The following is a 16,686-nucleotide window of genomic DNA, read 5'->3' as shown; positions in this document are numbered from 1 at the left end:
TGCCCTTCAAATGTGTAAATGTTTTTTAAGATATCATTAAAACTTAATGGCTGCAAGAGGACTCCAAGTTTCACTCCTCAATCACAAACTCCATATTTTAAATTAACATGCGCCTTTCTCTCTTACTATCCCTTTTAATTTAGCTTGATTTCTCTGTGCACTTTCCTAGCTATAACCCTAGGGTTCTCATCTTCTCGGCTGCCAGGACCAGTGCACTGGGTAGGTGGCTCAAACTTTCCTCATGACCATGAATATTGACACTGGCTTTAAGCATCCTATTTTGAACCACTCATCCATGTTCCCAGTTGTCTTTATAATTGTAAAATATTATACTTTTAAAATGCAAATGAACTGACAGTAAGAAAAAAACTTCATCCAAAACTTCCATTCTTTTGTGTTATCAGAACACACTGCAGGAGGTAGAGCTAAAGATAGCCGGTAATCAACATTTATAAACTAACATTTATTTGACTGTAGTTGTAGAATAAAGTTGGCCCTATTTGGGAACCAACCATGTTTGCAGAAGCATAACAAGAATTTAAGAAATATAATAATACTGATCCATAAACTTGCAAATGCGTTTCTCATAAAAAATAAATTATAGGTGAATCTCACAGGACTCATGGAGCAATCTCATGGATTCCATCCAGTCTGTCTCAGAGAACAGAACCAGGTATGTCAACTTGTGACATTAACATGTAGTGGACACTGTGAGGCTCCCCCGGGGTCTCTTTCAAAAAAGGGCTTTTTTTCACCAGCTGACTTCAGCTGTCACTTCCTTCAACATCAAGAGCAACTGCAAAAGGCTGCCTTGCCTACAGCCATGTCCTTCTGGAGGAAATTCATATCCAGTGACTGATAGATGGAGGCTGGGTCATTTCAATCCACTGCAGGACAATGCTGATGAAGCATTTTAATTCTAAGTTTCTTTGTGGAATCTACAGAGGTTATCATAGGAACTGCTTTAGCCCTCAACTTCTTCTTTGGCTCAATCTTACATCCTTTACTTTCCTTCCACAATAAATTTCCTGCACACTACTCTCGCTCTCGGGGACTGCTTCCTAGTGAACTCACCCCACAATACTCCATCTCCCCTTCCCAAAACAGTCAAGACTTGTTTCTTACAGCACGGATACCCAACCAAAACAATGACCTGATTTGCTAGTCACTTGTTATGCATAAAATGCTACACCATCTGGACCAGTCGTTCTCAAAGTCTTGGATTTATTTTTATATTAGTATCCAGATCAATTAACTCCATGGGTGAGCCCTAGGAATCATTATTTATCAAACTCTCGCTGTGGGATTCTAAAGTATTCCAAGACTGAGTCCATTCCAGGCTTTCAGGGGAAATAATGCAACTGAGCAAGATGGAGGGAAAGGATCCTGCTGCGTGTGCTTGTGCTTGCATATGCTACAGCAGCTTCCCTCCACCTAATCTGCTAGATATGCAACACACACACACACACGCACGCACGCACGCACACACACACACACACACACACACACACACACACACACCATCTCTGCTTTCACTCAGTGCCGCAAGTGCAGCTTCTCCATCTTCTCAAGGTCTCTAGGGAGTGTCCCCTCCACACTGCACCATTATTTTTTCCTTTCTCTATTGCGGTATTTCTATTAGCAGGTGAACATGCCAAAAGTTGTCTATTCTTTACCTTCAAAAATGAAAATAATTTTTAAAAAACACTCAACCCTTCCGCTTATCCAGCTACTTCCAGTCTTCTAGCTAGGGCACCATTTTTCCGCTCCTTTTTCAGGAATACATCTTCAAAGAGTTGACTACATATGCTCTTGTTATTTCCTAACCTTCCATTTTCTCATTCTTTCCTGAACCTTTTTTTTTTTTTTTGAGTGGGGTTAGGATGGTAGATAGGGTGGTACCAGAGATTGAACTCAGGGGCACTCAACCATTAAACCACATCCCCAGCCCTATTTTGTATTTTATTTAGAGACAGGGTCTCACTGAGTTACTTACCCCCTCACTGTTGCTGAGGCTGGCTTTGAACTTGCAATCCTCCTGCCTCAGCCTCCAGAGACACTGGGATTACAGGTGTGAGCCACCATACCCGGCCCTAAACCTTCTTTAATCAGTCTTTTACCTCAACCTTTCAACCAATACTGCTCATATCAAGGTTACAGTGACAAAACCCAGTGGTTAATTCTCAGTCCTCATATTCCTATCAGGAGCCTCTGACAGAATCTATCACTCCCTCTCCAAGAAATTGTCTTATATGCTGAATACTGAATAGCAGAAATTCTCTTCCTATCCTAATTGTCCCTTATTCACAGTTTTCTTTGCTATCCCCTCTTCATCTCTCCAGCCTCTGCACATTACTTTACTGATGGGCTTATCTCTTTGCTGTCTATATTTGTTCATTAAGGGATTATCCAAGTTTTATGCCTTTAAATACCATCTATATGCATGAAACCCCCAAATGTAGATTTCCAGTGCAAACTGTTTCCCTGAATGCCAAGCTTATTTATCACAACTATCTATTTCAATCTTCACTTGGATATCTAATTGTCATTTCTCATTTATCACCTCCAAAACAAAACATAATTCCTCCTCAAACCTGCTCTTTCCAATCTTCTCAATGTCAGAAAATAGCAACTCCAACCTAGTTGTCTCACCCAAATCTTTAAAGTCAATCTCAACTGTTCTCTTTGATTCCATGTCACAAACTCTATTAGCTCTACTTTTAAAATATATGTAGAATAAAGTCACTTCCTATCACTGCCTACTGCTACCCTAACTAAGCAACCATCATTTCTCAAAATAAATCTCATTGTTCTTAGTGGTTTATAGGCCTACCTGTCTGGCTCCAACTCTCCTCTGTGAATAGCTAGTGGATGGAATGCATGTACCATTGTACTTTACAATTTCAGTCTCTCCCACTCTACTATGAGCAGGTTCTTAGTTAGCCCTTTGTCCCTATTCACAGTGCAGTGACTGAGCACAAATTTAAGGATTCAATAAAAGGTAAGTGGATAAATAATGAGTGAATGAATGTTACAATATAGACCATCATGAATACAGAGATTTATTGATCTGCTTGACAGAAAATTCAAGAGGTTATTATTAGCTACATTCACTGTGCATGTCAACTGGAAAGAATTTCACACTTGCTTTGATGTATTCATTTTTCTGCTTGATTCAGTTGGTAGAACTGAATTGTCTTTCTTCTTTCCAGAGCCTGATTAATTCAAACAAAAGGGCATGTGTAGTGACCCTCACAGCACACTGACCAAGTTAGTTGACTCCAATAATTCAATATGTACAAAGAAAGTCTGTTGAAACAAGAAAAGAGCTAATGAAGCCAACAAAATCAATCTCAAAAGTTTAGAAGCTCCCTATTAATCTATGTATATTTAAATAATCTCAAATGTATTTATACTGAGTTTTGATAGCTATTGCATATTCCTGGATAACTCAAGTTAGCAGAATATACTCTTTTAAAAGTTTAGGCCATTTTTAAAAAATTTTTTTTAGTTGTTGGACCTTCATTCTATTTATTTTCTATGCTGTGCTGAAAATCGAACCCAGTGCCCCATACATGCTAGGCAAATGCTCTACCACTGAGCCATAACCCTAACCCCCTTTATTTTTTATTTTTAAAGGAGGTCTGGAAGATAGGAGTTCAGAGAGGCTCACACCTGGTCCAAAATTAAAATTAATGTGCATTTCCCTAATGAGAGTGACTTCATGATTTGCATTCACATTAATTCTCAACAGGCTTACTTAAAATTGTTTTGAATTAGAGTTTCATAATTAGGATTTAACATTTAAATCGTATTCAGGAGACTGCATATGGTTAAACAGACTGACAGAATAAATTATGAACTAACGAAATAGTAATCTATTACTTTAAAGCATTTGGTAAGTCATATTGTAGTTTTCCTTTTACATCTTCTTTAAAAAGTCTTCTCTTAAGCTTCTTAGTCACAGTTCACCCCTCATTTAACCTATGACACTTGTTTACAATAATGACACTTGTTTACAATAATGACACTTTCACTATCCCATCCCAGGGGCTCAAACTGACCTATGGGCCAGTGATAGGAGAGAACATTTCAGTAAAATACCTAAAATGTTCCTTTATGTTCTCACTAAACTGAGCTTTGCTGCCTTTTCCCCCACGTATATCCTCCAATAAAGCTTTTCTCTACTTAAAATGCCCCTCTTGATATTCTGTTTAGAAATTGGCAAAAAAAAAAAAAAAAAAAAAAAAGAATCAGGTGTTTGCTCATTTGCTTTTGAAATCTAAGCACTATTTTCTTGGATACCTTGCCTTCTAAACGTCTAAACTCCATTCCTCTCCACCTTTATCATATTCTAGCATTGTCTCCTTCCCTTTAGTGCAAGGTTTGCAGCCTTGGCACTGTTGACACTCTGGGCCTGATGACTCCTTGGAGGGGATTCTCCTGTGTGTGCTAGGATGTTTAACAGCATTCCTGGGCTCTGCCCACGGGAGATGCCATTAGCAACTTCTCCTGCCCCTACTCTGGTCACAACAACCGAAAACGTTTTCATACTTTGTCAAGTGTCTTCTGGGGAAAGAGAAGGACATACTGTCTGTCCCCAGCTAAAGACCACTGATTTATGACAGTGGAAGGTAAAGTTCTTTCCAAATGACTCAGCTACTAAGGATCCCTGGGACTCAAATTCATATCATCCAATCCCTATTACAGTGTCTTTCCCTTAAAATGAGAAATCTTGCACTAAACAGGTTTTAGGCAAAGATAGGGCAAAAACTGGATCATGCTCAGGAATCCATTTTCTCCCATCTCCCCTAAGATGGACACAGGTCCTCTCTCTACCACTCCATCTGCTGCCAATCAAGAACAGAAGCTAGACCACCATGAAAAAGGAAAGCAAAGAGAAAAGTGGCTGATGTTGATGCAATGGTATATAGAAGGTAATATATGAATCCTGGGCATCTTAATTGTCAGAATTCTGAGTGTGATTACTGAGGGATACCTTGTTCCTTTCTTTTCTCCTTTGGTAGTGTCCTTTAGTATCTTCATTTTGCACAGCACTGCACAGTTAACAAATCTTCTGTCACACATGTACTCTCATTTGCCCCTCCAAATAATCCTGTTAGGTAAACCAGGAAACATTATTGTCTCAAATTCCACACTTGTTAGCTGAGGTTCAGGAATGTTAAGTGATTGAGTAGTCAACAATTTTATCAACACCATGGCAACAGCATTGTACCGATTCTCTCTCTCTCTCTCTCTCTTTCTCTCTCTCTCTCTCTCTCTCTCTCTCTCTCTCTCTCTTGTTTTGTTTGTGTTTGTGTTGGTTTGTTTTGTTTTGGGGTTTTTTTGTTTGGTTGGTTGGTTTGGCTTTTTTTTTTCCTTTGGTACCAGGGATTGAACTTAGGGTCACTCAACCACTGAGCCACAACCTCAGCCCTATTTTGTATTTTATTTAGAGACAGGATCTCACTGAGTCGCTTAGCGCCTCATGGTTGCTGAGGTTGGCTTTGAACTTGTGATCCTCCTGTCTCAGCCTCCAGAGCTGCTGAGATTACAGGTGTGCACCACTGTGCCTGGCTTGTATTTGCTTTTGTTGTATTTGCTGTTTTTGCCATACTGGAGATAAAACCCAGGGCCTCACATGTGCCAAAGACTCTACCATTAAGCCACAACCTCAACCAGTTATCCAAAGCTAGCCCCTTGGCCCATTCACAATGAAGTGTAAGTGAATGTTTCCATTTTAATGTTAGAGGAAGAAAATTCAAGGGCAAAATTTTAGGCAATAATAATCAAATGAGAGAAATGAGTTAGGAAGGGAGGGAACATAGGAGAAATACTTCCCAACACTCATAAATGACATCTGAAAGGTTCTTCCAAATGTATCTAAGTGCTAAACTTAGTGCCAGACTCCTGCAAAAAGTTAAACATCAAGATAAATTTACTTCAGGGGCTGGAGTTGTAGCTCAGCGGTAGAGTGCTTCCCTAGCATGTGTGAGCCTTGGGTTCTATCCTTAGCACCACATAAAAATAAATAAATAAAATAAAGGTATTGTGTCCAACTACAACTAAAACAATAAATATTAAAAAATAAATAAAGCTACTTCAGACAAATCTTATTTATTCCAAAAATGAAGTCAATACATAATAAGGAAAGGTGGAGAGTTTAAAAAGAATTAGAACAAGGAAGATATGAAAAGGGATGGTAAGTCCCACCAGGGGAAAATGAGATAATTAAAAGTTCAAGTGGTTAGGTTAAATCAGAGGTGTAATATTTCATCCAGAAAAGGAGAAATTAAAAATATGCCCCTCTTTTCCAAATGATTGAATAACAACAATTGTTGTGTTTTGTTCTTGTCCGTCAGAATGATTCCCTGTGCTGATCTCAGAAGGACTCCTGAAGCCCATTAGAGGGATGAAATCATCTTTAATCCAGTGTCTACTAGAAATAGCATGTAAATCCCTGCCTACCTCTTTCTTTTTCCTACAGCGTTTTTGTCCATTTAGTTTTTGTCCTCCTGGTATCTCTTGACCTGTTTTATGCTATCAACTTCTCAAATGTCTTTTAATAACATATAAAAAAATTATCCACTTGATGTTTCCTGTTTTGAAATCTCAGGCTACCAAAAAAGATTAAAGTAACCGAGTCTGATAAAATTAGACTAAATCTTTCTTTGAAGCAATGTTGGTTTTTTTTTTTTCTCTTTCTTGTTTCAATGCAGAAAGTAACAACATCTTTTTTGTGTCATTATAAATGTGAAAGGGGCTTAACAAGTTATCAAGCTCATTATATGAATTGAGAAGGCACTGTATTAAAACTGTCAAACAAGAGTGCAAACTCCTATTTGTATTTATTTTAGATCATCAGTGAAGATAACCTCACAGAATATTTCTTCCCTTTGTAAATGAAAAAAATAACATGGTGATCATGGTTGATGTATATGAATATGTATCTCCATAGAAAACATGGGTTTTGTTTCTCTTCAGTAGTACTAAGTTATGGCTATGTGTTTCTTGTTTAAAAGGAAATAATAATCATAGGGAATTGAGAATAAGCCTTTCTTTTAAATTAATGTAAGAATTTAGAGAGAGGACTGAGCATCATTTGCCTTTATACCCAGTAACCAAACAGAAAATGAACCAAGATGATGGGTTAATCAGAATTCCTAGAGAAAATCTGCCTATATAGACTCACTCCTCTCCTTGAGAAGATGAGCCTTGGAACAAACCGTTAAAGATGCTGGTAGGATAATTGGCTGAATGAAGATGGATCACACCTGAGGCTGAGACATCCTCTAACAAACCTCATTGACTTAGGGAAAGAATAAGGATGTGCTAGGGAACAGATGAGGTGGGAACAAGGAAAGGGAGGAAGCAAAGTAGAAATTTTATTCTGTTTTCTATAAACCAAACTCTCCTGTTTTGTCCTTGAGCCACATACAGACTCTCTAACTGGGGCTCTCAAATAGGACTCAAGTGAAAGTAGGACAGTCTTCTGCTTATTACTGAGGATGACACCACATTGCATGAGGAATATGTAATAGAATTTTATTTGGAACCAGTGATTTGACACTTCACAGAGATATGTCTCTTGATTTAGGATTGTTGGCTTTGCTTACATACAAGTCCCACCTTAACACAAACACAAATATCCACCTCTTCATTGTGATGAGGGAAATGAAATAGTTCAGGTTATTTTTGTTTATAATCGGATTATGCAGCCTAGAAAAGAAAGTAGTTGAGCTGGGGGTGTGACTCAGTGGTAGAGCACTTGCCTAGCATGCACAAGACCCTTGGTTCAATCCTCAGAGCCACAAATTTTTTAAAAAGCTAAAATGTATTGACACAACACAATTAAATTATCCAGGTATAATTTAAATACCCTTAAATAACCTTATTTTAGACATTTTCAAACAATAGGTAAGCAACTAATGACTGTGATCTAAAGTGAAATGAATATTCCAACTCCAAGATGCCACTGGTCTTCACAGTTCCAAATATAAATTTTTTGTTCATGAAATCCCAGTAGTGATAGCAGAGTGGAAGTGATTTATGATTAATGAATATTAAATGAAAATGTATTCATAATTTTATTAACATAACAAACAGTGACCTAACATGAGTCTCTGAGCGCTACCTTTAAGCTCATCTCATCTGGTAGGAAGAAAATTATCAAATAGCTGCATCCCCTACCGTGGGGGAACCGAGACTATACATTATAGAAGTGTAAATAAAGTTCCAAATTATTTTCAGATTTATAAATGGTCAGAGGCATTTTTATTTTGTTTTGTTTTTCATCTCAAACTAAAAAGAGGCAGTGAAGTAAACGGATCATCTGAAAATATATATTCCAAATTTTATGGATGGTGAACCTGAGAGTTTAGATGAGTTTTGTTATTCTAAAGAAAACTAAGTTCAGCTTCTGCACCATCATTTCTCCTATATGCCAGTCACACTTTCTGTCCTCTGTAATTACCCAAATGTTTTTCATGATATCATCAACCCAAAGACTGGCATCCTACTTGGTTAATACAACAGTAGATAGCTGAGTCTGTTTCTTTTGACAAAAAAAATATATATATATAGTTGGGAAACATCCTAGGAATCTGCCAATTACTGTTGAGCAGAACCAAATTTTAGTTTTATTTGAGAGTTGTCTCAGCCTCATCTGATAGGAGACAACGGTTTTTGCTGAGTTTCAAGGACTCACATATTCTATTTGCAGTAGTTTTTTCTTGATCATCAAAGAGAAACAATTAACAATACAGTGCTTAAATCAGCAAAGAGTACTTTTAGGTCTGATTTGCCTCACTGTTCCTCTTTCATTAAGACTGATTTCTTGTTTAAATCAAGACTCAATGTCTAACTTCTCTCTTTCTTCAAAAAGAAATTTTTATTATTCTGCTCCCACAACTCTATAAATCATATTCTTGCAAACTACACTTTCTAACCCATATTTCTAGTCTTACAATATATAGTGCATATAAAGGGTCCACACTACAGACTGATATTCTCACTGTCATTCTTTTGCCATCTTTAAATTCAGACCCTTGACCTATGATAAATGCATCCTCATGCAGATACGTAGTTTCACATATGCTCATGAATTACAAACATAAATTTGGTAGACAACAAAAGCCAAAGAAGAATTCATAACATGCAAATTCATCATTTGTCTATTTTTGTTCATATTTTTAAGAGGGAATTGCTAGTTGTTGTTTTTTTTTAATAATGTCAGCTGTTTTTCCACTAAATCTGTCTTGTTTAAGCAATAAGAGAACTTATTAGAAATATTTGCAGTAGTGCACATAACTGATGGGAATGCTGAGCAGTTAGATCTGAAGGAGCTCTAGGAGTCATGAGGGCACTCCTGAATGAATTTGTTCAAACCAGTTTCCGTCTTATCTATATTCTACTCAAGTTTTGTATTTATGGACCAACATATCTGATTAATTTTACCTCAATGATAAGTTTCTCTCCTCCCATTTTCCAAAATGGAAAGAGCCTATTCCTCAAAATGGAAATTTGATAGTACCCAAAGCTGGAACAGATGGGCAACTGAAAACAAGATATGCCCATCCTTGTCTAGCTCTTTGGCTTCCCAATACCCTATACATTCTTCTTTTACATTTTAGACCCCAAATGTCTCCAGCCAATGTTTTATAACTATTGCAGATAGCATTGACAAAGAACTCAGCATCTCTCCAAAGAAAACCTCAAATAGGTCATTTTGTCAAAGTTGCCAAAAGTGGCATGAAGCTTGCTCTTTTGTTTTTTAAGTTGGTCTTTTTTACATACACATGACAGTAGAGTGTATTTTGACATATTATACATACATGGAGTACAACCCATTCCAATTAGGATGTCATTCTTGTGATTGTACACGATGATATGGAGTTTCCTTGGTGGTTTATTCAGAAATGAACATAGGAAAGTTATGTCTGATTCATTCTACTGTCTTATTCCCATCCTTTCTCCCTTCCCTTCTTTCCCCTTTGTCTAATCCAATGAACTTCTATCCTTCCTCCCCCGACTTTATTATGTGTCATCATCCACATATCAGAGAGAATGTTCAGTCTTTAATTTGGGGGAATAGGCTTATTTCACTCAGCATGATGACTAATCATTTGGATGACATTTCCCTAGAAACAGTGATTGATTCAAGGAAAGGCATGGCATCCAAGGTAGACAAATCATGGCCAGTGAGACTTTTCTTATTCCCCCATTGAAGTTGAATCACATTATATGTAGGTTTGAAATAATACTGACACTTTATTGTCTTTTTTTATTTTTTGAGAAAAATTCTTTTTTGCTTGTTTGTTTGCTTGTGGTACTAATGATGAACACAGAACCTTTTGCACTAGGAAAGCTCTCTGCTACCAAGCCACGTTCTCAGTCCTCTGTTTTTCTTCCTTCCTCTCTCTCTTCCTTTCTTTCTTTCAGACAGGTTCACACTAAGTTGCCTAAGCTGTTCTAGAACTTGGGATCCTCCTGCCTCAACTTCCCAAGTAGTAGGAATTACAGGTGTGCACTGCTACATCTAGCTCTTAAGAAAGTCTAGAGAAGAATTTTCCTTGCCTAACAACATAGTGTACTAACTACTCATCCCTTGGATTTTGTCAATGGTAAAAGATTGCACTACTGTTATCAAAATAACAAAATGGATACTGAAAAAGCACATATCAACCAGAAACTGTTCTATCCCCATTCAAATATATATATTTTTACAACTTTATTCAGGTATCTTTTACATGCTATGAAGTTCATCTGTTTTATGTATATGAAGGATTTCAATACATTCATACATTTTTGCATTAGTCACCACAGTTGTTCTGCAATACTTCCATCACCCCCAAAATTCCCCTGTGCCCATCTGCCATCAATTCCTACTCCAATTCCCATACCTATATAACTACTGATCTGCTTTTTCAAACTATACATCTGCCTTTTCTAGAAATCTCATATAAATGGAATCTTGCCACATGTAGTTTTTGTGTCTAGCTTCTTTTACTTTGCATAATGTTTTTGAAGCTCATCCATATTACTGTCTGCATCAATAATTCATTCCTTTTCATTCCTGAGTAGTATTCAGCAAAACGGATATATCACATTTTGTTTATCTACTCACTAGCTGATGGACATTTAAAATTTTTTCCACATTTTGTTTGGCTATTTTGGATGATATAGCTATGAACATTTACATACAAGACTTTGTGGACTTATGTTTTCATTTCTCTTGGGTAGATTCTAGGAAAGTATATTTTCAACTTTGAATAAACTGCCAAATTGCTTTTCAATTTACATCTTACATTCCTTTCAGCACTGTATGAAAGTCCAAGTTCCTCCATATCCCTATCAACTCTTGGTATTATGTCTTTTCGATTATTGTCTCTCTAGTTGGTGTATAATACTACCTCACTATAGTAAATTTGCTTTTAAATTTGCATTTTCCTAGTGCCTAATGAGTTTCTTTATTTATCATTTGTAGTCCCTCTCTGATGGAGTCTCTACTCAAATCTTTATCCACTTTTGAATTGTTTTCTTATTTTTGAATTGTAAGAGCTCTCTCTATATTCTGGATGCAAGTTCTCGTCATGTATGTTATTTGCAGAATATTATTCCTAAAATTCCTCCTCATTGTGGGTCATTTTGCCCTAACTATTGCTTCCTGTGAAAGGCATGGTATAGAATACTAACAATTTTTATTGAGCCAGAGGAAGACAAAGTGTCTTAATGTAGAATCTTCTTTTTTATTCAAAACAGACCTTCAGGGTAGCTACTCTTCCTATCTTTATATCACAAATGAGAAAAATAAGTTTTTGAGGGATTAAGTACCTTACCTAGAATCACATGGCAAATAAATGGTGGAGTCAAAAAGTCAAGAGGATAGCGAGGGGTTTTCCCCTAAACTCCTGCTATATCAGTTGCTGGCCAGTCAAAACAGATTTTTTGCCAATGCTCTTGATTCCCCTAGAGGTCAAGTTTCCTCAAGAGGAAAAAAAAAAAAAAAACATGTAAAGGTGTAACCCTTTGATTTCTTTTGTGCCCACTGGAAAAAATTAAAGTTATTCATACAGCAAGCAACAAACAATTTCACACATCTCTCTAATTCCTGCCGATTGTCCAATGTACAGATTCCAGAGCCACTGAACAGTGGAAATAACAGAAGAAGTGTTGGAGGAACTGAAGTCAATGATAACTTATGCAAAAATTTTTACATTAAATAAAATTAAAGTGTGTCCATTAAACACTTGTTATGATTTAGATATGAGGGATCCCCCAAAAGCTCATGTATGAGACAATGCAAGAAAGTTTAGATGTGAGAAGATTGGGTTAAGAAAGCCTTAACCTAATCAATGTATTAATCCTTTGATAGGGATTAACTGAGTGATAACTGAAAGCAGGTAAGGTATGGCTGGAGGAGGTGGGACACTGGGGGCTGCCTTTGGGGTTTACATTTTGTCATGGTGAGGAAAGCCCCCCCACACACACTCTCTCTCCTTTCTGGGGCCATGTTTCCAGTTGCTTTCCTCCGCCACATCCTTCCACCATGATGTGCTGCCTCCCCTCCAGCCAAGAATAGCAAAGTCGTCATCTCTGGATTGAGACTTCTGAAACCTTGAGCCTCTCAAAAAAACTTTTCCTCCTGTGATTTCTAAAGGAGGTAAAGAAGAATGAAATTATGTCATTTACAGGAAAATGGATGGAACTTGAGAACATTTTGTTAAGCAAAATAAGTCAAACTCAGAAGGTCAAGGGTCTTATGCTTTCTCTCATATGTGGAAACTACAGAGGAAAACAGAAAAGAAAGGTGTGTGTGGTGTGGGGGTTGGGGACACCACATGGAGGAGCTCAAGAAAATCATAAGGAGATGAATAAAAGAAAGGGAGCAGGGTGAGGGAGGTGGGGAGGAAGGGGGAGTACTGGAGAATAATAGTAACCCAATTATATTGTTTTATTGTGTGCATGTACACAAATATGTAATAACAAATACCATCATTATGTACAACAATCATGTACCAATAGAAAATATGGGGGGGGGAGGGACTAAAAGGAAGAGAGGGTGGAGGTGGTTTCCCATACCTCTCCACAGAACACAGCTGGCAACTTGAAGGCTCCGATGCCTTACATAGAGGAAATGGCAGAAAATCGTTAAGGGAGAAGACCTCAGCTTAGTATCATGCTGCACGGGAAGCCTGAACACAAGGGGGAAATGGCAGCCACTGTGTGGTAGCCTAACAGCCTGTCTATTAGCAGTCCCGCACACACACTCTGAAATTTTGCATGACATAGTATATCTTCAGTATAGAATAAAGAATAAAACTTACAAGACCAGGAGTAAAAGTGCTAGTCTTGGTTTTGACTATACTCTATCCCTGTTACTCAAGTTGGTTAATTAATTCTCCGTCTCAGCTTCCTATTTTTTTTTTAATTTTTTAGCTTCCTATTTTCTTAAGAGAGGCAATTAAGTGAGATAATATTTTAAAATCTGCACATAACCATCTCTAAGGTTCAAAAACCTGCCCAGTTCACCCTCTGTCAAGGGAATTTGAACATTTCTTATAAAAGAATCCTTATTCTAATCTAAAAATGTGTAAAGACCAAAGGTTCTAAATGTTTAGTGTTTTTTTTTTTGTTGTTGTTGTTGTTGTTGTTTTAAGAAAGTCTCCTTCAGGCAGAAGTAAACCGTGTCCTCATTTGTTGGCTGGTCCTTTTCAAGGCACAATGCATTCCTAACTTCTAACCTTGGCAGGTCATGTTTTTTTTTTCTTCTTCTTCTTCTTTTTCCTATTGTAAGAGCTCTCTGAAGTTCTGAAGTCTTGTCTGCAAAATAATGAAGAAAACATCGCTGTCTGCAAGGCTGCTTGTCACCTCTGAATATACTCCATCAACATGCTGCCACTTCATCTTGTTTAGGCTCATCGACTGCTTTGTAGAAGGACACTGATGTCCACATCTATCTCCTTGAGACAGGCAGACAAACAAATCCTTTTTCCTGTCTCAAAAAGAGCTGACAAGCTTTTAGTAGTGTTTATCTTCACTGAAGGGTGATAACCTTGAAAATGAAAGTTAAAAGAAAATGATACAATTAGGTATGTAGTCCTCTGCATTCTGTATTACAATTGGTTTTCTTTTGCAGTATAACATGTTAAAGTTTTGTTTTTTTTATTGTCTCCACTTATTTTTCCAAAACTAAATTTAAAATCACATTTCATTTACAAAGTACAAGTGCCTCACATTGTAGCTATTTTGCAAAAATGAAATTCCTCTTTTAAGCCTAAAATGGGTTAAAACTATTTTTCCTTTAACACTTTATACCCCCTATCCATCACTCTTCTCATATTATCCTTGTCAGTTTCTGTCTCTTCATTGGCATTTCTTGACCCCATATTATGTCACATTCAGAAAGTGCTGAGGTTTCCCTAATAATCTATGCTGATTATAACCAAGTCTTAGAATTCTAATTATTTTGTGTTGTATTGACTCAAGGACAATAGAGTGAATTTGATATCCCATTTAATAACTTACATATTATAGTTCTCTTAAGACCTAAATTGTGTCCACGACTGAGATTCAAATAGACATGGATATACCTGGCAATCCAGTAACATGGTCCTTTAAGAGCTATCTTCATGAAGAACTATGAGTCCCTTATAAAAGAGTTCATCCCAACAGAACCAGAAGCCAGGCACTGGCTCCCTCTTCCTCTAGAGATGGCCCACATTCTCTCTTGAGTGCGTATTCCCTGTTTTACCCTAAAAGTATCTTAAAATTTCCCCCATTCTTCCTTGAATATGTATCCACTTCCTAAATAAGCCTCTATCTATGCCTTTGACTGATGCATGCTGAAATTCTTTTCTGTCAGTTACACCAAGAGCCCTGCTGGTGCTGAATCAAGTTCCCACTGTTCTCTGGGAATTCCTCAGATCCTTCGGAGATGTGTCTTCTCCGGTGACATCATTACCCTATGAGATCTGACAGTCTCTCTAGGTAGTGTCAGAATTTAATTATAGGATACCCAGTTGGTGTCCACAGGAGAATTGCTTGGTGGTGATGGTGATGGTAGTGACTCACATATCTGGTCACAGAATAGTTTCATATGTCAATTATGCGAATAGAAAAGAAAAAAAATATATAATAGCTTTTCCCTGCCCTTATAGCCTGGAACAAGGATCATGCCTATCCCTTAGTTTAAAATTCCTGTTTCCTTAAACATATGGTTCAAATGAAAGAAATACAAGATTTATTACTAAATCGTGAATCATCTCGACCTATAGAACTGGAGAGTATGCCAAAGGGATGTTGAACACTCTTGTTAGTGTCATCCCTTTAGCTAAGTTTACTAACCTCACTGAGATCATTTTCTTCTTTATAAAATCAAACTAATTGTGAGGATTAAATCAGGTGGTGGACATATTGTGCAGAGTGTCATACGAGGTACAGAGTAGATATTATCAGATGGCAATAATTCTTTCATTTTATCCAAGTCAAAGGAAAGTCTTATCTACCTGGTGACACTGGTTTGTTTCTGAGGGGCAGTAGCACAATTTTTTATGGTATGCATAAACTTTCCTCCTCTCTCTTTTTTAGAAAATGATAGAGGGAAGCCCCATACCTGGCTAGAAAACAGACATATCTTTACCCCTTGAACTCACAGATGTTCAAGTAAGTTAAATTGAAAACTAGGCCTGAAGAATCCTGAGCAGACAAAGGCAGTAAGGCCTCATATATGACCTAGACCTTGTCTGATTTGCAAACACAAAAGAAACTCCATTTGAAGTATTTTATTATATTTTAGTTTTTGTTTGGGGATTTTTATTTTTGTTTTTTGTTTTGGGTGGTCCCAGGAATTGAACACAGGACCTTGCACGTGCTAAACAAGCCACTCCACCACTGAGCTACATGCCCAGCCTTTTTATTTTATTTTGAGACAAACTCTTGCTAAGTTGCCCAGGCTAGACTCAAACTTGTATTCCTCCTGCCTCAACCTCCCAAGAATCTGGGGATACAGGCATGCACCACCATGATCAGCACAGCTAATTCTTATAAATGCCTAAATTAATAAAGACAGAAATTAAGTTAACTAATCAGAAACAGCCAACAACTTATATAACAGGGACTTTCCAAGGGATAGACCAAATAAGATAATTTTATAACTGTAGCCCATCATATTTTCTCTTCTTTACCTCTGCCTCCCTATGAAAGCCTCCTCTTGCATTCCCTGGATGAGCTCCTGAACTGCTTCTGGTTTAGAGCTTCCCAGTTCATGAGTCATCAGAGCTCAAATAAACTCTTTAAAATAAAGAGGCACTGAGCTTTGCCATCAGAGGACAGCAATGTTTATGAGTCCAGTGTCATGTCTGTTACTCCGCTTTGTCCCAGAACCAGCTCCCTAAGTTTCATGCTCAAGGCACAGGGGAAAAAGAGTCCATGAGCAAAAACTCTAGTTCACAATGGAGAAAGAGGCACTCTAGCAGATCAAGGTGCAGTTATGGCTTCTTGCAGGTGCCCAGTCCAGCTCCCAGGGAGCACAGTGACTCCTAAGGAATGACTGGCAGTGGGCTACTGAAAAGGGCTGAGCTGGCAGGGATAAGCTGGTGCCACGTTCTGTGAAGTCCTCCTTGGAGATTCACAAACACACGGAAGGATCATTCTAGAAGGACTGGGGTTGTGCAAAAGCATGAGGGA

The sequence above is a fragment of the Callospermophilus lateralis genome, chromosome 9, assembly GCF_048772815.1.
Source record: "Callospermophilus lateralis isolate mCalLat2 chromosome 9, mCalLat2.hap1, whole genome shotgun sequence".
NCBI classification, from domain to species: domain Eukaryota; kingdom Metazoa; phylum Chordata; class Mammalia; order Rodentia; family Sciuridae; genus Callospermophilus; species Callospermophilus lateralis.
This window is presented reverse-complemented; position numbering follows the sequence as displayed.